Source organism: Oncorhynchus mykiss, chromosome 17 (assembly GCF_057628025.1).
Source record: "Oncorhynchus mykiss isolate SJ-2025 chromosome 17, ASM5762802v1, whole genome shotgun sequence".
NCBI classification, from domain to species: Eukaryota; Metazoa; Chordata; class Actinopteri; order Salmoniformes; family Salmonidae; genus Oncorhynchus; species Oncorhynchus mykiss.
In genome coordinates, this window is record NC_143038.1 from 21,473,998 (window position 1) to 21,497,730 (window position 23,733).

At 42.5% G+C, this 23,733-nt stretch overlaps 1 protein-coding gene and 1 long non-coding RNA gene across 6 annotated transcripts in view; one reads left to right on the forward strand and one right to left on the reverse strand.

Annotated features, from left to right (window-relative positions):
* The window catches only part of LOC149975859 (uncharacterized), a 944,026-nt gene that overhangs the window by 345,822 nt on the left and 574,471 nt on the right, over positions 1–23,733 (forward strand). The gene's annotated exons all lie outside the window — the stretch shown is intronic.
* LOC110493888 (solute carrier family 12 member 5) overlaps positions 1–23,733 on the reverse strand; it is a 328,213-nt gene that overhangs the window by 85,470 nt on the left and 219,010 nt on the right. The gene's annotated exons all lie outside the window — the stretch shown is intronic.

The following is a 23,733-nucleotide window of genomic DNA, read 5'->3' on the forward strand; positions in this document are numbered from 1 at the left end:
AATGACATGTCTCTTTTACAACCTATGTGAAGCATTGATGAGGAAAGGCATTTTCAATACTTTCGGATGTCAGCTGCCAGATTTGAAGACTTACTTCAGCGGTTCGCCCGCCACATCTCGCACAAGAGAACTCACAGCTTGTCCGTTAGTGTTGCAGTAAGACTGGCTGTGACCATTTGGTTTTTGGCGAGTGGCAGCACACAGCAATGTATCACTGCGAGACGTAACCTAGGAATCTCAACCGTTTTCTGCAATTGTAAAAGAAGTGTGCCAGGCTATCTGGCATGTCCTGAAGGAGGATTTTGTTGCTCATCCCTCTGTGAAAAAAATGGCCTGAAATCACTAGAGAGTTTTGGGATTGTTGGATTTATCAGTTTTGTGCTGGAGCTGTCGACAGAACTTATTCAGATACAAGCAAGTACTAGAACTACTAGTGCTTTTTCGCAACGGTCCTGATGGCAGTCTGCAATGTAAAGTAACGCTTCACCATGATCTACTTGGGCACATATGGAGGGAGGGAGAAGCGGGAATCTTCTCGCAAAGAAATGTTCTCAAAAGTGGGGTTACAAGTTTAGTTTTAACTTACAAAGCAGAATTACTTTCTCATTGTTCCTCAACTGCAGTGTATGATGTACCCTTTTCTAGGAGTCTACTTTTATCCAATAAAAAAAAAATATTAAAAAAATAAAAATGTTGCTACATAAGACTGAATCCAGGTGGTGGGTCACATTTGATAGCCTTCATGTTCCTGTTAAATACTAATGGAAACGCTTATTCTATTCAAAGGTTCTTCTGGTCTTGATGACGCCAAGATAATCTACAACTACCGTCATTCAAGAGCCAGAAAAATGTCAGAAAACTGCTTTGGGATCCTTGCTGCAAGATGTAGGATCCTGTGACGAGCCCTTGAGGTTGCCCCAGAGAAAGCTGATGCCTTTGTGAAGGCCCGCGTGGCCCTCCACATCTACCTTTGCACTGCAGACACTGGCAACACAGTCATTAACACGGTACATCTACCCCATGTTTCTTGACCACTTCACACCCACTGGGGACTTGCGTCCCGGAGAGTGAAGACAGGTGGTACACCAGCTTCCTGGACTCAAGAAACATGTCGGCAGACAGGGAAACCAGAGTTGCAGGACACACACTGACGGCAGCAGCCCCATTCCCCTTCTCCTTCATCCTTTTTCAGATTGCGAACACACTAGCCCCGAATCGTACTCCATTTTTCTTTGTTATCAGTATCGGTTTCACCAAATTTAGTGATATCTCCTTCCAGCTGTTATCTTTTGCGTTCTTGTCCAAAATACAACTTAATTTAAGGACTGTAGAGGTTATAGTATTGTCTCACCTCCTCACACAGGCGCTTCTCAGAACTGGACAAAGATGTAATTGCACATCGCAAATGTTGAAATAAAAAAAAGGATGCTTGCAAGTGGAATAGTAGTAGCAGTGAACTAGAGGCGCGTCCATCTCTTCCGTGATTATACCAGAAGGGATGGGATGTAGACACAGGGTCGGACTTCTGTAGATATGATTACAAGGAGCTGGCCCTTTTGTGACCAAAAACAACACACTCGGTACCTTCCGTCACCATAGTGTTTGAATTTACCTTTAAGGCTAAAGAAAGAGATGGTGTGCCCCTAAACCCCCAATAAACTCATACATACAATATGTACCCGTTTATTATTGGAAATAATATTTCAGTTATAAGGATACTACCTTTCTCTCCTATGCAGCTTAAACGGCAGAGGGTGAAAATGTTGCTTTGTCATTGTTGAATGTAGTGTAATCATTAGTCCAAACCATAGTTGCAAATAAAAACACGAGTTTCTAGTATACAAATTCAGGTAGGTCCCTCCCCGCTTCATTACGTTTGCTTCTGTTTGGTTCCTGGTATGTCTCTGTCCAAAAATGTTAAGAATCGATCTGTTAGCTCAACTAACCAGTGGAGCCTGGGGGGAGGACCTATAGGAGGAAATGGCTGAAATGGAATAAATGCAGCAAAGTCAAACATAGTTAACATATCTTTAATGTGTTTGTTACGGTTCCATTTATTCCATTCCAGCCATTACAATGAGCCCGTCCTCCTATAGCTCCTCCCACCAGCCTCGACTGCAACTAACACTGTATGGTTGGTATGGTTTAACAGTGTACAAAAGTGTAAAGGCTGACGCCAGACAGGAGAAGCAGGTACGAGGAGTCAGACAATTATATGGGAACAGACATAGACAGACAGGAACAGCGTCAGCACACAGGTAACACGGACATGTGACAAACAATGCAGCAGAGGGGAACAGAGCTGGGGAACTGACAAATATAGGGGAGGTAACAAACAGGTGATTAAGTGAGTCAAGGTGAGTTCAATATTTCTGAAGCGCTTGATGAGGGAAGGCAAGTGTGGGTAAATGATGGTGGCAGGAGTGCGTAATGCAGGGCAGCCTGCCACCCTTGAGCGCCAGGGGGTAAGAGCGGGAGCAGGCTTGACAAAAAGTTATAACAACCCCTGTATTTCAACAATGTATCCATTGTATGATAGTTTATTAACCTTGAAGAGAGATTAAGAAAAATAGCATGAATGAGGTCTGTAAGTAGAAGGGGATTTATTATTCAATCTGTACAGCTACACGCCCCGGGGACTCAGCCATTTTGTCAAGGCCTCGATTTTGGCAGTCGGCATGGAATTCAACATGTTAGGGAAGCACCTTGCAACGCAGTCAGACTCCTAAACAGTCTTCGGAAAAGCAGAGAGAGAGAGAGAGAGAGAGAGAGAGAGAGAAAGAACACAGAGAGAGAGAACAGAGAGAGATTGAACAGAGAGAGGGATGACCGTGAGAGAGAGAGAGAGAGAGGGAGAGAGAGAGAGAGAGAAAGAACAGAGAGAGAGAACAGAGAGAGGGATGACAGTGAGAGAAAGAGAGAGAGTACAGAGAGAGAGAGAGAGAGAGAGAGCGAGAGAGAGAGATGAGGGAGGACAGAGGGCAGAAGAAGGGAGGAGGGAAAAACAACTGTACTGGGGACACAGGACCTGGAAGAAATGAATAGGGCGAACAAACAACAGACTTTCCATCCAGACAACTAAAGCTAATTTGATCATGGTGACAACAAGGCTACATTCATTATCAGTGGTAAAAATAGACAGGAATGTGTTATGCTACACTAAGAGCTGGGGACATACACAGGCACACTACTCCTCTAGTAAAATACCACATTAATAATGGTCGGATGCTCCTTCAAACATACGGTTTAATGGGACATTGCTCCAGAGATGCATCACATAGAGACGCATAACACAATGCTTCCCAGAATGTACCAATGAAGACACACTGGAAGGATAAGAGCCGGGAGAAGGGGGAGTGGTCGATTGTGCCCGTAATTGTTTAGTTGAGGTGTCAGGTTTATTGAGGAAGGTCTACAAACTGCAAAATTGATAGTAATTTAGACTAAGAATGCATTGAGATACCAACCTGTCTTTACCATGTTGTTTTGTTTACCATGGCATCAGAATTTTTATGTTAAATTGCATCAATTCATATAGATTGCTGGATGATACGGTACAATTCATTGCATACAAGGCTCATAGTCTGTGTCTTGCGTTAACAGCCAAGGATGAAAATAAAGGAGACGGGCATGGAGACCAGCATCACATGGGTATAGAATGGATTGGATGGACAGTTCTTTCCCCAGTCTTAGTCGCATTGAGGGTGGTATGAAATTATTAAACATGTACTTTCTCTCTTCCTTGTCCAAGTCAATCTGTTTTTAGTCTTGAACATAAGATTGATCATTGAGCTACATACGAGGCCTGTGTTTGAGAATGTTTACATAAGGCTGTTAATATGGCTGCAGGGGCAGTATTGTGTAGCTTGGATGAAAGGTGCCCAGAGTAAACGGCCTGCTCCTCAGCCCCAGTTACTAATTTATGCATATTATTATTAGTATTGGATAGAAAACACTCCGGAGTTTCTAAAACTGTTTGAATGACGTCTGTGAGTATAACATAACTCATATGGCAGGCAAAAACCCGAGGACAAATCCAAACAGGAAGTGAGAAATCTGAGGTTTGTAGGTTTTCAATACAGTTGAAAAATATGTGGCTCAGAATTTTGTCCCATTGAAATCCCCTTGAGATATGAATGAAGTTGCACTTCCTAGGGCTTCCACTAGGTGTCAACCGTCTATACAAATTTGAATGAGGCTTCTACTGTGTTGTGGGACTGAATAAGAACAGAATGAACAGGTGTCAGCCATTTTCTGGTCACGCGCATTCCACATATCTTCCTGCGTTCTGTTTCTCCTCAAGACACAAAGGAATTCTCCGGTTGGAACTTTATTGAAGATATATGATAAAAACATCCTAATGATTGATTCGTTGAAATGTTTCTTCAACCTGTAATATAACTTTTTGAAGTTTTTTCCGAAGTAACGCTTGACCAGAACGAGCGTTTGGATATGTATACCAAACGCACTAACAAAATGAGGTATTTGGACATAAATAACGGACATTATCGAACAAAACAAACATTTATTGTGGACCTGAGATTCCTGGGAGTGCATTCTGATGAAGATCATCAAAGGTAAGGGAACATTTATCATGTAATTTCTAGTTTCTGTTGACTCCAACATGGCGGCTAATTTGACTATTGTTCTGAGCGCTGTCTCAGATTATTGCATGGTTTGCTTTTTCCGTAAAGTTTTTTTGAAATCTGACACAGCGGTTGCATTAAGGAGAGGTATATCTATAATTCCATGTGTATATTATCATCTACATTTATAATGAGTATTTCTGTTGAATCGATGTGGCTATGCAAAATCACTGGATGTTTTTGGAACTAGTGAATCTAACGCGCCAATGTAAATTCTGATTTTTCTTTATATAAATATGAACTTTATCAAACAAAACATGCATGTATTGTGTAACATGAAGTCCTATGAGTGTCATCTGATGAAGATAATTCAAGGTTAGTGATTAATTTTATCTTTATTTCTGGTTTTTGTGAAGGCTATATTTTGCTGGAAAATGACTGTGCTTATTGTGGTTTGGTGGAGACCTAACATAATCGTTTTGTAGTGCTTTCGCTGAAAAGCCTATCTGAAATCGGACACTTTGGTGGGATTAACAACGAGAATAGCTTTAAAATGATATAAAACACATGTATGTTTTAGGAATTGTAATTATGATATTTCTGTGGTTTGAATTTCACTGGTAGTTGTCATATATATCCCGGTATCGGGATTGCAGCCATAACAGGTTAATGCATCATATAAAAGGATAGATGTTGGAGTAATTGTACACTGGACAACATTCTAGAGGCATTGAGGTAAAACGTATATACAGTGCTGAGTTACCGCAAGAGGATGTAGCGTTGATTAGGGCTACGCACTTGCCTATCAGGTGACGTGCCTATCAGGTGGAGGAAGAGGGAGATGGGGAACAAAGTGAAAATAACATGGCTTGGGAATACCTCTTATAACCTGTGGCCTGATGGGGAAGACAGGGTTAAAGAAGGACGTTTTCTAGGGCCTTCATTTTTGTGGAATCCAGCAGAAAATAATTCTGTAGACATAGAATCAGGTGAAGAGAGAGTGGGAATTGTCATGTTATCAAACTTTGGGTTTTCTTCGCATATATAATTATGCATAGCTTACCACATTGTTAATACTGTTATGTTTTGTGTTTCTTGTTGCTTCTCATGTCCTGTGCTATCACTCTCTTAGGAACCTAAAGGAGAAAGTTGAAATGGAAAAAGTCAACAGCTCCAGCGGACACGTTATTGTCAGTGTTCTAGGAGAAATGGAAATAAGATTGTGCATGGTGTGACTATAGAACAGAGGCCATAAGTCTCTGAGTTTGTAAACCTCACTGTGAATGTAAATCATGTTTGTTTTTTTGTCCATGTTTTGTCATAATTTTTTGTTCATTTATAAGTAATTTCAAAGTTTATGTACGTTGAACAGTAGGAAGCTAATGTTCAAGAGGAGGGACTGTTGGGTTCTGAAAATATGAAATATACTTATTCATGTCACTGAGGGAGAGACGGGAATGTATAACGTTTACATTCTGTCCGGATATGTTATTGTTAGCCATCAGGGATCCTATGGGAGGAAAAAAGACAGTCTGGTACGAGTCAACATGACAGCCGTGAGTTGGGGAGGAGTGAGCACTTTGGGGCAGAGGTCCGGTTAGAGGAAGTGAGGAAGAAGAGATGTCACTAAAGATTCTGTCTAGCAACAGAGATGCATTGGCTGTTCAGATGTGTAGGAGAAGACTCGGCATAGGAGAAAGGGTTAAATATCAGTGCTTGTGTGAATATGTCTTTTGTCTTATGCAGCTGTATCGACCCAATGGGTGAATAAACTTGGCTTGAGCTTTATTAAGCGTCCGTGAGTTTTAATAGCTTCATTTAGAACCTAACACTAGTCAATCACCAAACATTTATGTCGAAAATCCAACAATAAAGGCATTCGCTCAATTTTTCTGCCTCTGTGTTGCGCTGATGGCAGTAGGTGTACTTGATTCAGAATCCCTGCGCACCAAGTAGCCAAAGTTTTCCCATTTTTTTCCCCCGTTTAATTTGTCTGAAACGACCAACTCTGCCTACCCTGCGGACTGGGAGATCTGTGGCTAAATTGAGTGCCCCGGATACCTCAAATCACTGTGGCTTCCTGGACCCCAGCCCGGTTTGATACTAGCCAGAGAGAGACTGTCAAAGAAAACAGCAAAGAGATCATGCTTTTATGAGTGAGTTCATGTGTAAGTTTATTCAGCACTGTCAACACTGTTTTTATTCATCACTATGACAAAACATACTTCCACTCGTCACCGGAGCTGCAATGAATGAGAAGCCAAGTGTATCGATAGCGTTTTTTATTAGCAGCTTGTCGTGTCTATTTCACTGTCCTTTGGAAACATATCTCTTGTCATATCCCCACAATATTCCCACAACCTAAAGAAACGTGTTAGGAACTTTTATTAAAGAACATAAAGAAATGTGTTCTGGGAATGTTCTTGTGTCATCAAGTGAAGGTTTTTTTTACTCCCTAAAATAAACATTGTATAATCATCTGCACAACTGGACAGCTTTTGATTGTTCCCACAACCTAATGAAACATTCTGGGAACCAGGTCCTACCAGGACGAGACTTCACTTATTACAGGGTTAATAAACGTTCATACAGACCGATTTTCCTGTAGTCCGATCTTGAGTTAATTGTTTGTGGCAAATAGTTCAATATAACAGGCAGGAGTGAGTACACAATTGATACATTTCAATTTTGTATTGGGTATATCTACTGATGGCCTGTATAGTTCCGGAAAGACACATGGTTGTTTTTATATATTTTTTTACTCTGCATGCAAATACGCTGGATGCTTCAGAATCCATTGAAGAGCTTGAAGGATTCATTGACGAGAGATACTTACAAGCTCAAAAAAACATGTTGCAGGTTTCGGAAGGTTCAAGTGCTGTTTCAGACAACAAATACAATAAAAAATTTTAAAAAAAAATCAAATCAAATTTTATTTGTCACATACACATGGTTAGCAGATGTTAATGCGAGTGTAGCGAAATGCTTGTGCTTCTAGTTCCGGCAATGCAGTAATAACCAACAAGTAATCTAACTAACAATTCCAAAACTACTGTCTTGTACACAGTGTGAGGGGATAAAGAATATGTACATAAGGATATATGAATGAGTGATGGTACAGAGCAGCATAGGCAGATACAGTAGATGGTATCGAGTACAGTATATACATATGAGATGAGTATGTAAACAAAGTGGCATAGTTAAAGTGGCTAGTGATACATGTATTACATAAGGATACAGTCGATGATATAGAGTACAGTATATACGTATGCATATGAGATGAATAATGTAGGGTAAGTAACATTATATAAGGTAGCATTGTTTAAAGTGGCTAGTGATATATTTACATCATTTCCCATCAATTCCCATTATTAAAGTGGCTGGAGTTGAGTCAGTGTCAGTGTGTTGGCAGCAGCCACTCAATGTTAGTGGTGGCTGTTTAACAGTCTGATAGCCTTGAGATAGAAGCTGTTTTTCAGTCTCTCGGTCCCAGCTTTGATGCACCTGTACTGACCTCGCCTTCTGGATGATAGCGGGGTGAACAGGCAGTGGCTCGGGTGGTTGATGTCCTTGATGATCTTTATGGCCTTCCTGTGACATCGGTTGGTGTAGGTGTCCTGGAGGGCAGGTAGTTTGCCCCCGGTGATGCGTTGTGCAGACCTCACTACCCTCTGGAGAGCCTTACGGTTGAGGGCGGAGCAGTTGCCGTACCAGGCGGTGATACAGCCCTCCAGGATGCTCTCGATTGTGCATCTGTAGAAGTTTGTGAGTGCTTTTGGTGACAAGCCGAATTTCTTCAGCCTCCTGAGGTTGAAGAGGCGCTGCTGCGCGTTCTTCACAATGCTGTCTGTGTGAGTGGACCAATTCAGTTTGTCTGTGATGTGTATGCCGAGGAACTTAAAACTTGCTACCCTCTCCACTACTGTTCCATCGATGTGGATAGGGGGGTGTTCCCTCTGCTGTTTCCTGAAGTCCACAATCATCTCCTTAGTTTTGTTGACGTTGAGTGTGAGGTTATTTTCCTGACACCACACTCCGAGGGCCCTCACCTCCTCCCTGTAGGCCGTCTCGTCGTTGTTGGTAATCAAGCCTACCACTGTTGTGTCGTCCGCAAACTTGATGATTGAGTTGGAGGCGTGCGTGGCCACGCAGTCGTGGGTGAACAGGGAGTACAGGAGAAGTCTCAGAACGCACCCTTGTGGGGCCCCAGTGTTGAGGATCAGCGGGGAGGAGATGTTGTTGCCTACCCTCACCACCTGGGGGCGGCCCGTCAGGAAGTCCAGTACCCAGTTGCACAGGGCGGGGTCGAGACCCAGGGTCTCGAGCTTGATGACGAGCTTGGAGGGTACTATGCTGTTGAATGCCGAGCTGTAGTCAATGAACAGCATTCTCACATAGGTATTCCTCTTGTCCAGATGGGTTAGGGCAGTGTGCAGTGTGGTTGAGATTGCATCGTCTGTGGACCTATTTGGGCGGTAAGCAAATTGGAGTGGGTCTAGGGTGTCAGGTAGGGTGGAGGTGATATGGTCCTTGACTAGTCTCTCAAAGCACTTCATGATGACGGAAGTGAGTGCTACGGGGCGGTAGTCGTTTAGCTCAGTTACCTTAGCTTTCTTGGGAACAGGAACAATGGTGGCCCTCTTGAAGCATGTGGGAACAGCAGACTGGTATAGGGATTGATTGAATATGTCCGTAAACACACCGGCCAGCTGGTCTGCGCATGCTCTGAGGGCGCGGCTGGGGATGCCGTCTGGGCCTGCAGCCTTGCGAGGGTTAACACGTTTAAATGTCTTACTCACCTCGGCTGCAGTGAAGGAGAGACCGCAAGTTTTCGTTGCAGGCCGTGTCAGTGGCACTGTATTGTCCTCAAAGCGGGCAAAAAAGTTATTTAGTCTGCCTGGGAGCAGGACATCCTGGTCCGTGACTGGGCTGGATTTCTTCCTGTAGTCCGTGATTGACTGTAGACCCTGCCACATGCCTCTTGTGTCTGAGCCGTTGAATTGAGATTCTACTTTGTCTCTGTACTGACGCTTAGCTTGTTTGATAGCCTTGCGGAGGGAATAGCTGCACTGTTTGTATTCGGTCATGTTACCAGACACCTTGCCCTGATTAAAAGCAGTGGTTCGCGCTTTCAGTTTCACGCGAATGCTGCCATCAATCCACGGTTTCTGGTTAGGGAATGTTTTAATCGTTGCTATGGGAACGACATCTTCAACGCACGTTCTAATGAACTCGCACACCGAATCAGCGTATTCGTCAATGTTGTCTGACGCAATACGAAACATGTCCCAGTCCACGTGATGGAAGCAGTCTTGGAGTGTGGAGTCAGCTTGGTGGGACCAGCGTTGGACAGACCTCAGCGTGGGAGCCTCTTGTTTTAGTTTCTGTCTGTAGGCAGGGATCAACAAAATGGAGTCGTGGTCAGCTTTTCCGAAAGGGGGGCGGGGCAGGGCCTTATATGCGTCGCGGAAGTTAGAGTAACAATGATCCAAGGTCTTTCCACCCCTGGTTGCGCAATCGATATGCTGATAAAATTTGGGGAGTCTTGTTTTCAGATTAGCCTTGTTAAAATCCCCAGCTACAATGAATGCAGCCTCCCGGATAAATGGTTTCCAGTTTGCAAAGAGTCAAATAAAGTTAATTCAGAGCCAACGATGTGTCTGCTTGGGGGGGGGATATATACGGCTGTGATTATAATCGAAGAGAATTCTCTTGGTAGATAATGCGGTCTACATTTGATTGTGAGGAATTCTAAATCAGGTGAACAGAAGGATTTGAGTTCCTGTATGTTTCTTTCATCACACCATGTCACGTTAGTCATAAGGCATACGCCCCCGCCCCTCTTCTTACCAGAAAGATGTTTGTTTCTGTCTGCGCGATGCGTGGAGAAACCTGTTGGCTGCAAAGCTTCGGATAGAGTCTCTCCAGTAAGCCACGTTTCCGTGAAGCAAAGAACGTTACAGTCTCTGATGTCCCTCTGGAATGCTACCCTTGCTCGGATTTCATCAACCTTGTTGTCAAGAGACTGGACATTGGCAAGAAGAATGCTAGGGAATGGTGCACGGTGTGCCCGTCTCCGGAGTCTGACCAGAAGACCGCCTCGTTTCCCTCTTTTTCGGAGTCGTTTTTTTGGGTCGCTGCATGGGATCCACTCCGTTGTCCTGTTTGTAAGGCAGAGCACAGGATCCGCGTCGCGAAAAGCATATTCTTGGTCGTACTGATGGTGAGTTGACGCTGATCTTATATTCAGTAGTTCTTCTCGACTGTATGTAATGAAACCTAAGATGACCTGGGGTACTAATGTAAGAAATAACACGTAAAAAAACAAAAAACTGCATAGTTTCCTAGGAACGCGAAGCGAGGCGGCCATCTCTGTCGGCGCCGGAAGTGTAACACAAAACAAACCAAAGCCAAGTTGGCCAAGCAGTATCAACGATGGCACCAAACCATCCCCAAGCAAGAGGGTTCATGGGGGAGAGGTTCATGGAGATGGATGTTGACTTGCTGAAATCCATCAATTAAAGACTTGTCAAACTTGATCTCATGGATATATATACGACTAGAAAACATCAATGCATTATGTACCAGTCTAGAATTCAGCCAATGTCAGGTTGATGCTCTGAGGAAAGAGAACAGAGCTGAGAGGTACTGTAGACTCTATTCATGGCAAAGTGGAGGTGGTGCAAAGTGAGAACAAACAACTTAAAGAAACCTTGCTTGATGTACAGTGTCGATCAATGGGGGGCAATCTCCTCAGGGATACCTGGGAATGACAACAGCAGAGACTGTGAGGATGCTGTCGGAGACTTTATGTCAACTCAACTGAAACTGCCCACAGATGCGTAATGTCACTTTCCCCAAAGTCCATAGAGTGGGTAAGGCCTCTGGGAATAGGCCCTGGGCTATTATTGAATGTTTTGAACATTTTAAGAAAAAGGAAATGGCGAAGAGCAGGGGCAGATAACTCAGAGACACTGCTTTTGGAATTAATGATCACTTCCCCATGGAGATCAATGAAAGGGAAAAAAACTATCCCATCCTGAAAGAAAAGCGTTGCCTGAACCAACAAGTCTCCTTGGTGATGGATAAACTTTACATCAACGGGCAACTGTATCGGGACTCTAGAGTAACTCCCTAGCTATTCTAATCCAATGTTCAAATCTGAGTTTGTGTGTTGTAGTGAAGTGACAACTTCAACTATAACAAATACTGTACATGCTCTATTGATCTTCCCTTGACAAGGAAAGGTCTGCATATAGCTCAGGCTATGTACTCTATGTAGCCTTCCTAACAAAATACACAAGGTTTTAAAGTTGGTCATCATAAATCATATTTTAGCTTTAACCGAAACGCATTTGGATGCATCCGTTAATGATGGGCAAATTAACATTCATGGATATAGCCTACTTAGAAGGGACAGAAATAGGAATGGTGTTGGTGTAGCATTGTACATTCAGAATCATATGCATTGTAAGAGGAGGGATGACCTTAATGTATGTCAAGTAGAGGCACTATGGGCTTAAATAGATCTGCCTGACCAGACACCCATATTGGTAGGATGTGTGTATAGACCTCTTAGCTCTAAGGTGTCTTATCTGGATGACATATGCACTGGGTTTGACCAGGCCACAGATAGTAACAGAGATGTACAGTATTTATCTGGGGTGATTTCAATATAAATTGGAAGGATCATAATAATTCAAATATAACTAAATTAATGAGATATGTCGAGAGTTGTGGTTTGAAACACATGGTTAATGACACTACTAGATTATCAACTAAGTTTGGTCACCGTTCAGAAATGTGCATTGATCTGATCTTCTGTAATATTCCATTGCAATGCTTAAAGGCCAGATCAATGCCAGTAGCCTGGACAGACCCTAATATTGTGACCACCACCATGAACACCAAGGTTCCAAAGAAACCCATAAGGATTGTGGTCAAGAGAAATCTTTTAACATTTAATCATGAGTAATTTCAAAATGATTTGGCTGCTCTACACTGGGAGCTGATTTATCCAGAGGATTATTTAAATCACTGGGGTAATGGACCATCATGTAAGAAAGAGTACAGTTTGGGCTTGTCCATCTCCATGGATTGATGATGAACTGGGTGAGGCATAAACATGGCAAAAGTCTTAGCAGCCAAATATAAACAGGGAATTGATGAACATAATTATAGAACACTACCTAAAAATGCAGTTAAATTAAATCATATGAAAACATCTTTTTTTTTTTTACAAAAATGCATTTATTGATTGTACAAAATGATTCAAAAAAGGTATGGAATATAATTAAGGGCTTACTTAACTGGGTACATCTATCTCAAAGGTGCATCTGTCTCATCATGCCCATCTAGTGTGCAGCTTGATGGGAGAATAATAACAAAAGTAGCTGATATTGCCAATTTTATTTCCAGATGATTTTTTACAAAGACAACAAATTTACTGAGAGATAATGTAACACCATTCTTCCAAACAAGCTGTTGTCCAATGGATTGATGATCATATTATGAGCAAAAAAAACTGCTAATTTAGGCTACCATTGGTGTCAGTAGAGGGAATGTTAAAACTATTGAAGTCATTACCCAATGGTAAATCTACGGGTTATATGATTTTATGGAAAATGTTTTACTTCGTTATGTTGCTCCCCAGATTGCAGCTTCACTGAAATACATAGGAAATTGATCACTGGAAAAGGGGACATTTCCAAATGTATGGAAGCATGCTAAGCTGTGTCCAATCCAGAAAGAGAGCAAAGAACCCATTACTCCTGCCAATAGTCGACCAATCAGTCTACTCCCTTCACTCAGTAAGATATTGGAGGGTATTGTGCGTAGACAAACATGGGATAACATGTAAAATAATGATATGATCACAGCCAATCAGCATGCATATCGCAAAAACCATTCCACTACCACTACATTGGTTGACATGCCTGACCAGTGGCTCAGTGCTATGGATAATGGCAGGTTTGTGGGTTTACTATTTTTATATTTCAGTGCAGAATGTGATTTAGTGGATAATTAAATATTTTTGACAAAATTATTGCATTGTGGGTTTAAGGAGGCAGCTTTGCTATCCAACTGAGAGGAAACAGTCCACCTATATCAAATGGGTTGTTTTTTTCCCCTCATGCTTTAAACTGTGGAATACCGCAGGGCAGCTGCCTTGGGCCACTTCTTTACTTAAAATATACCAACAACCTTCCTTATGCCTTATCTGAAACTCAAGATACTATATTTGCAGATGATACTACAATTTATACAGCAAGACAATCGGTTCAACTGGTACAGCAAGCTCTACAAGTCGATCTGGGAAACATCCGAGAGTAGGTTTGCCGGAACAAACTTGTTTTGAACGCCAAGAAAACCAAGGTTATATTAGTCTGTTCCACAAGGAAAAGGCCAACACAACATATGATGTGATTAAGAATGAGGGGAGTACAAATTGAGGAAATGGCAGAAACCAAACTACTAGGGGTGCAGCAAGACAACTGCGTATCGTGGTCATCTCAAATAACTAATATATAAAAAAATAAGTACAAAAACTGCTTTTAGGATCATAAGGATAGCTAAATATTTACAGGGAAAAATTCTTAACAAATAACCCAAACATTAATTGGGAGTCAGGTGAACTAATGTGCTGTGGTCTCGGGAAAAGCAAGTGAGATTAGGAGGCAAGGATTGTTTTAAGGTGGATATACGATTATTCTGTTGAAGTCACAATGGTCTTGGGTGGTCATCAATCAACAAGACACAGTGCATTTGGAAAGTATTCAGACCTCTTCCCCTTTTCCACACTTTATTAAGCTACAGCCTTATTCTAAAATTGGTTAAATATAACATTTTCCTCACCAATCTACACACAATACCCCATAAGGACAAAGTGAAAACAGGTTTTTAGAAGATTTTGCAAAAATAACCATGAAACACCGCATTACCATAAATATTCAGACCCTTTGCTATGAGACTCGAAATTGAGCTCAGGTGCATCCTGTTTCCATTGATCATCCTTGAGATGTTTCTACAACTTGATTGGAGTCCACCTGTGGTAAATTCAATTGATTGGGAATGATTTGGAAAGTCACACAGTTGTCTATAAAGGGTCCAACAGTTGACATTGCATGTCAGAAAAAAAACAAGCCATGAGGTCAAAGGAATTGGACGTAGAGCTCCGAGACAGGATTGTGTCTAGGCACAGATCTGGGGAAAGGTACCAAAACATTTCTGCAGCATTGAAGGTCCCCAAGAACACAGTGGTATCCATCATTCTTAAATGGAAGAAGTTCAGAACCACCAAGACTCTTCCAAGAGCTGGCCGTCTGGCCAAATTGAGCAATCAGGGGAGAAAGACCTTGGTCAGAGAGGTGACCAATAATCTGATGTTCACTCTGACAGAGCTCCAGAGTTCCTCTGTGTAGATGGTAGAACCTTCCAGAAGTAACCCGCTCTGCAGCACTCCACCAATCAGACCTTTATGGTAGAGTGGCCAGATAGAAGCTACTCCTCACTAAAAGGCACATGACAGCCCGCTTGGAGTTTGCCAAAAGGCACCTAAAGGACTCTCAGACCACGAGAAACAAGATTCTCTGGTCTGATGGAACCAAGATTGAACTCTTCCGCCGGAATGCCAAGCATCATGTCTGGAGGAAACCTGGCACCATCCCTACTGTGAAGCATGGTGGTGGCAGCATCAATCTGTGGGGATGTTTTTCAGCGACAGGAACTGGGAGACTAGTCAGGATCGAGGGAAAGATGAATGGAGCAAAGTACAGAGAGATCCTTGATGAAAACCTGCTCCAGAGCGCTCAAGACCTCAGACTGAGGCAAAGGTTCACCATCCAATAGGACCAAAACCCTAAGCACACAGCCAAGACAACACAGGAGTGGTTTCGGGACAAGTCTCTGAATGTCTTTGAGTGGCTCAGACAGAGGCCGAACCCGATCGAACATCTCTCACAGAGCTTGAGAGGATCTGCAGAGAAGAATGGGAGAAACTCCCCAAATACAGGTGTGCCAAGCTTGTAGCGTCATACCCAAGAAGTGTCGAGGCTGTAATTGCTGCCAAAGGTGCTTCAACAAAGAACTGAGTAAAGGGTCTGAATACTTATGTAAACGTGCAAAATTTGCAAAAATGTCTAAACCTGTTTATGCTTTGTCATTATGGGCTATTGTGTGTAGATTGATGAGGGAAAAAAACTATTTCATAAATTTTAGAATAAGACTAACATAACAAAATGTGGAAAAAGTCAAGGGGTCTGAATACTTTCCGAATGCACTGTAATTTAAAAAAACATGTTTATTTAATTTCACAATGTACACCATTTAAAACGGCCTATTCACAACAGTATTCAGTTGGTAAGAGACAGACATTCAGTCAATACTAGAAATAAATTGTACATCAGAAAGAAAAGAGCAGAAAAGAGGAATAGGCAAAATAACATTTAGATTCAGAGCAATAAATACATGTAATACTTTTTTGAGCAAACTGGAAACCGTTCAATATATAAATTCAAACAATACTTTAGAACCATTTAAATATAATACATTGGAAGGTTGTGCATGACTATGGTAGATCAAGGAACCAATCTACTGTATCTTTTCAGCCTGTTAGAGTATTTATCTGATCAATATGTCAGTGTATTTATCTGATCAATATGTCAGTGTATTATGTTTGTTGTTTGTAACAGTATGTTATATGTGAAAATGTGATTGTACATTGCTCAAAAAAATAAAGGGAACACTTAAACAACACAATGTAACTCCAAGTCAATCACACTTCTGTGAAATCAAACTGTCCACTTAGGAAGCAACACTGATTGACAATAAATTTCACATGCTGTTGTGCAAATGGGATAGACAACAGGTGGAAATTATAGGCAATTAACAAGACACCCCCTATAAAGGAGTGGTTCTGCAGGTGGTGACCTCAGACCACTTCTCAGTTCCTATGCTTCCTGGCTGATGTTTTGGTCACTTTTGAATGCTGGCGGTGCTTTCACTCTAGTGGTAGCATGAGACGGAGTGTACAACCCACACAAGTGGCTCAGGTAGTGCAGCTCATCCAGAATGGCACATCAATGCGAGCTGTGGCAAGAAGGTTTGCTGTGTCTGTCAGCGTAGTGTCCAGAGCATGGAGGCACTACCAGGAGACAGGCCAGTACATCAGGAGACGTGGAGGAGGCCGTAGGAGGGCAACAACCCAGCAGCAGGACCGCTACCTCCGCCTTTGTGCAAGGAGGAGCAGGAGGAGCACTGCCAGAGCCCTGCAAAATGACCTCCAGCAGGCCACAAATGTGCATGTGTCTGCTCAAACGGTCAGAAACAGACTCCATGAGGGTGGTATGAGGGCCCAACGTCCACAGGTGGGGGTTGTGCTTACAGCCCAACACCGTGCAGGACGTTTTTCATTTGCCAGAGAACACCAAGATTGGCAAATTCGCCACTGGCGCCCTGTGCTCTTCACAGATGAAATCAGGTTCACACTGAGCACATGTGACAGACGTGACAGTCTGGAGACGCCGTGGAGAACGTTCTGCTGCCTGCAACATCCTCCTGCATGACTGGTTTGGCGGTGGGTCAGTCATGGTGTGGGGTGGCATTTCTTTGGGGGGCCGCACAACCCTCCATGTGCTCGCCAGAGGTAGCCTGACTGCCATTAAGTACGGAGATGAGATCCTCAGACCCCTTGTGAGACCATATGCTGGTGCGGTTGGCCCTGGGTTCCTCCTAATGCAAGACAATGCTAGACCTCATGTGGCTGGAGTGTGTCAGCAGTTCCTGCAAGAGGAAGGCATTGATGCTATGGACTAGCCCGCCCATTCCCCAGACCTGAATCCAATTGAGCACATCTGGGACATCATGTCTCGCTCCATCCACCAACGCCACGTTGCACCACAGACTGTCCAGGAGTTGGCAGATGCTTTAGTCCAGGTCTGGGAGGAGATCCCTCAGGAGACCATCCGCCACCTCATCAGGAGCATGCCCAGGCGTTGTAGGGAGGTCATACAGGCACGTGGAGGCCAAACACACTACTGAGCCTCATTTTGACTTGTTTTAAGGACATTACATCAAAGTTGGATCAGCCTGTAGTGTGGTTTTCCACTTAAATTTTGAGTGTGACTCCAAATCCAGACCTCCATGGGTTGATAAATTTGATTTCCATTGATAATTTTTGTGTGATTTTGTTGTCAGCACATTCAACTATGTAAAGACAAAAGTATTTAATAGGAATATTTCATTCATTCAGATCTAGGATGTGTTATTTTAGTGTTCCCTTTATTTTTTTTGAGCAGTGTATTATCAATTGTATTTTAATGTTTAAGCACTCTTTGAAGATTTTTCCAAATGGAGACCGAAAGAGATTCAAATCAAATCAAAGAACAGAAGAAATGTTTGCCGCAACCTGTTCTGAAAACGATAACAGAACCAATTGCGGGATAGTTATTTTGGTTTGAGAACACAGCCAGTAAAGGGAGTGCTCTGCGCAGAGCTTATTTATATGGCTGTTACGGGAGAGGGAAGACACTCAGATGGATTGCTCCTACTACCATTGCACGCACACATGCATGGACATACACCCCCACACACAAATGTGTGTGAACACACACACACACACACACACACACACACACACACACACACACCAAATCTCTCCTGGCTGATGTAGTGTGGCATTCTCTCTCCCCTGCATTGCCTTATCTGCTATGTGATAGGCTCAGAGACTAGCTGAGTTATGTAAGGGGCTCAGGGGAAGACAGGAGGGGGCTGCTCCGAGACTGATCACACTCAAGCCCCAGCGTGCCAGAGTTCAGGACTGAGCTGTGTGACTAATAGGGTGTGTGTAAGAGAGAGTCTGCATGTGCGTGCATTACATATATGTGTGTGTCTGTCAGTATAGGTAAAGTGTGTGTGTGTGTGTGTGTGTGTGTGTGTGTGTGTGTGTGTGTGTGTGTGTGTGTGTGTGTGTGTGTTCAGGGTTCTCTTTTCCACAGGTCTTTTTTCAACATGCTTTGATCTACATCTCAGAGGATTTGTGTCCTTGTACCATCCGTGTTAATATACTTTTTCATTACCCATATTTATCTTTCAAATGTAATACTTTAAATGAAATGGCACATTTTAAATAGAAAGGAATATAAATCCTTGATAAACACAAACAATATGGAGGATTAAGGGAGGAAATACAAGAGGAAAAAGTCCATTTAACATGTATTATCCAATCAACACCCACTGGGCACAGATATCATCCAACATCTAGTTAGGTGTGCATGCAAAGCAATGAACAACTGTAGTTTTTTTTCTTACTCATATTATTATTTGATTTATTCCGCTCACTAAGTCGTCTAATAGCTTAACACAAAACCAACTTCCAAATGTGCAGACTGCACTAACTTAGATTGTTAGAGAAAAAATGTGCTATATTACTTACACTTTTTGTACTACAACAATATTTAAATGAGCTCCCAATACATTTCAATAGCAGTACAATTGCCATAGACTTATAGCGCCTTCAAAAATATTCACACACGTTGACTTTTTCCACATTTTGTTGATTTACAGCCTTCATTTATACCCAATACCCCATGTCAAAGTGGAATTCTGTTTTTCGAAAGTTCTACAAATAAATAGAAAATGAAAAGCTGAAATGTCTTGAGTCAATAAGTATTCAACCCCTTTGTTATGGCAAGCCTAAATAAGTTCAGGAGTAAAAATTTGCTTAACAAAGTAACATGGTCTCGCTCTGTGTGCAATAATAGTGTTTAACATGATTTTTGAATGACTACTTCATCTCTATACCCCACACATACAATTACAGTGGGGCAAAAAAGTATTTAGTCAGCCACCAAGTTCTCCCACTTAAAAAGATAAGAGAGGCCTGTAATTTTCATCATAGGTACACTTCAACTATGACAGACAAAATGAGAAAAAAATCCAGAAAATCACATTGTAGGATTTTTAATGAATTTATTTGCAAATTATGGTGGAAAATAAGTATTTGGTCACCTACAAACAAGCAAGATGTCTGGCTCTCACAGACCTGTAACGTCTTCTTTAAGAGGCTCCTCTGCCCTCCACTCGTTACCTGTATTAATGGCACCTGTTTGAACTTGTTAGCAGTATAAAAGACACCTGTCCACAACCTCAAACAGTCACACTCCAAACTCCACTATGGCCAAGACCAAAGAGCTGTCAAAGGACACCAGAAACAAAATTGTAGACCTGCACCAGGCTGGGAAGACTGACTCTGCAATAGGTAAGCAGCTTGGTTTGAAGAAATCAACTGTGGGAGCAATTATTAGGAAATGGAAGACATACAAGACCACTCATAATCTCCCTCGATCTGGGGCTCCACAAAAGATCTCACCCCGTGGGGTCAAAATGATCACAAGAACGGTGAGCAAAAATCCCAGAACCACACAGGGGGACCTAGTGAATGACCTGCAGAGAGCTGGGACCAAAGTAACAAAGCCTACGCCGCCAGGGACTCAAATCCTGCAGTGCCAGACGTGTCCCCCTGCTTAAGCCAGTACAGGTCCAGGCCCGTCTGAAGTTTGCTAGAGAGCATTTGGATGATCCAGAAGAAGATTGGGAGAATGTCATATGGTCAGATGAAACCAAAATATAACATTTTGGTAAAAACTCAACTCGTCGTGTTTGGAGGACAAAGAATGCTGAGTTGCATCCAAAGAACATCATACCTACAGTGAAGCATGGGGGTGGAAACATCATGCTTTGGGGCTGTTTTTCTGCAAAGGGACCAGGACGACTGATCCGTGTAAAGGAAAGAATGAATGGGGCCGTGTATCGTGAGATTTTGAGTGAAAATCTCCTTCCATCAGCAAGGGCATTGGAGATGAAACATGGCTGAGTCTATCAGCATGACAATGATTCCAAACACACCGCCCGGGCAACGAAGGAGTGGCTTCGTAAGAAGCATTTCAAGGTCCTGGAGTGGCCTAGCCAGTCTCCAGATCTCAACCCCATAGAAAATCTTTGGAGGGAGTTGAAAGTCCGTGTTGCCCAGCAACAGCCCCAAAACATCACTGCTCTAGAGGAGATCTGCATGGAAGAATGGGCCAAAATACCAGCAACAGTGTGTGAAAAACTTGTGAAGACATACCAACAAAGGGTATATAACAAAGTATTGAGATAAACTTTTGTTATTGACCAAATACTTATTTTCCACCGTAATTTGCAAATAAATTCATTAAAAATCCTACAATGTGATTTTCTGGATTTTTTTTTCTCATTTTGTCTGTCATAGTTGAAGTGTACCTATGATGAAAATTACGTCTTTTTAAGTGGGAGAACTTGCACAATTGGTGGCTGACTAAATACTTTTTTGCCCCACTGTATCTGTAAGGTCCCTCAGCCGAGCAGTGAATTTCAAACACAATTCAAACACAAAGACCAGGGAGGTTTTCCAATGCCTCACAAAGAAGGGCACCTATTGGATATATAGGTTTTTAAAAAGCAGACATTGAATATACCTTTGAGCATGGTGAAGTTATTGATTACACTTTGGATGGTATACCAATACACCCAGTCACTACAAAGATACAGGCATCCTTCCCAACTCAGTTGCCAGAGCACTAAAGCGATAAAGCAAAACATTTTGGCAAAGCAATTCACTTTTTGTTCTGAATGCAAAGTGTTATGTTTGGGGCAAATCCAATACAACACATTACAGGGTTCCATTCTAAATATTTTCAAGCATAGTGGTGGCTGCATTATGTTATGGGTATGCTTGCACTCATTAAGGACTGAGGAGTTTTTCAGATACTGGGAGACACATTTACCTTTCATTAGGACAATAACCTTAAAATCAAGACCAAATGTACAAAGACAACATTGTATATTCCCGAGTGGCCATGTTACAGTTTTGACTTAAACCGACATGAAACTCTCTGGCAAGACATGAAAATGGTTGTCTAGCAACGATCAACAACCATTTTCACAGAGCTTGAAGAATTTTGAATAGAATAAGTGGGCAAATGTTGCACAATCCAGGTTTGGAAAGCTCTTAGAGACTTATCCAGAAAGACCACAGCTCTGAATTGCTGACACATGTGCTTCTATAAAGTATTGACTTATGTAAAATGTCATATTTTTCTATTTCATTTCAAATAAATTAGCAAACATTACGAAACATGTTTTCAATTTATGAGGTATTGTGTGTAGGGGTGAAAATCGAAATCGTTTTAATCCATTTTGATTTCAGGCTGTAACACTACAAAATGTGGAAAAATTCAAGGGGTATGAATACTTTCTGAAGGCACAGTACATGTGGAAAATGTGAACATTTGGGCGTGTATCTCCTCCTACACCACTTAAGCTACCAATGCCAAACTAACAGTGAGATGTTCAGACTGAACCAATTTAGATTGCCTCTGTTTATAATGTTGATAACATTTATACAGTGCATTAGGAAAGTATTCAGACCCCCTTGACTTTTTACGAATTTTGTTACGTTACAGCCTTATTCTAAAATTGATTAAATATTTTTTTCCCTCACCAATCTACACACAATACTCCATAATGACAAAGGAAAAAGTATTTTTTAGAAATCTTTGCAAGTTTATAAAAAATAAAAATAAATAAATATCACAATTACATAAGTATTCAGACCCTTTACTCAGTACTGGGTTGAAACACCTTGGGCAGCGATTGCAGCCTTGACTCTTCTTGGGTATGACGCTACAAGCTTGGCAAACCTGTATTTGGGGAGTTTCTCCCATTATTCTCTGCTGATTGTCTCTGTGAGGTTGGATGTGGAGCGTCGCTGCACCGCTATTTTCAGGTATCTCCAGAGATTTTCGATCGGGTTCAAGTCTGGGCTCTGGCTGGGTCACTAAAGGTCATTCAGAGACTTGTCCAGAAGCCACTCCTGTGTTGTCTTGGCTGTGTGCTTAGGGTCATTGTCCTGTTGGAAGGTGAACCTCTGACCCAGTCTCTGTACTTTGCTCCATTCATCTTTCTCTCGATCCTGACTAATCTCCCAGTCCCTGCCACTGAAAAACATCCACACAGCATGATGCTGCCACCACCATGCTTCACCATAGGGATGGTGCCAGGTTTCCTCCAGACGTGACGCTTGGCATTCAGGCCAAAAAAGTTTCATCTTGGTTTCATCAGACCAGAGAATCTTGTTTCTCATGGTCTAAGAGTCCTTTAGGGGCCTTTTGGCAAATTCCAAGCGGGCTTGGTGTTCTGGCCACTACCATAAAGGCCTAATTGGTGGGGTGCTGCAGAGATGGTTGTCCTTCTGGAAGGTTCTCCATCTCCACAGAGGAACTCTGGATCTCTTATAGAGTCACCATCGGGTTTTTCGTCACCTCCCTGACCAAGGCCTTTCTCCCCCGATTGCTCAGTTTGGCCGAGTGACCAGCTCTAGGAAGAGTCTTGGAGGTTCCAAATTTCTTCCATTTAAGAATGATAGAGGACACTGTGTTTTTGGGGACCTTCAATGCTGCAGACATTTGTTGGTACCCTTCACCAGATCAGTGCCTCAACACAATCCGGTCTCGGAGCTCTACGGACAATTCCTTCGACCTCGTGGCTTGGATTTTGCTCTGACCCGCACTCTCAACTGTGGAACCTAGATAGGTGTGTGCCTTTACAAATCATGCCCATCAATTTAATTTAAGGGGTCTGAATACTGATGACACCTTGCTATCCCCAGTCCACCTGGTCACGCTGCTGCTCCAGTTTCAACTGTTCTGCCTGCGGCTATGGAACCCTGACCTGTTCACTGGACGTGATACCTTGTCCCAGACCTGCTGTTTTCAACTCTCTAGAGACAGCAGGTGCGGTAGAGATACTATGAGTGATCGGCTATGAAAAGCCAACTAACATGTACTCCTGAGGTGCTGACCTGTTGCACCCTTGACAACCACGGTGAGTATTATTATTTGACCCTGCTGGTCACCTATTGACATTTTAACATTTTGGCCATGTTCTGTTGTTATAATCTCCACCGGGCCCAGCCAGAAGAGGACTGGCCACCCCTCATTCTCTCTAGGTTTCTTACTAGGTTCCTGCATTTGTAAGAAGTTTTTCCGAGCCACCTTGCTTCTACACCTGCATTGCTTGCTGTTTGGAGTTTTAGGCTGGGTTTCTGTACAGCACTTTGTGACATCAGCTG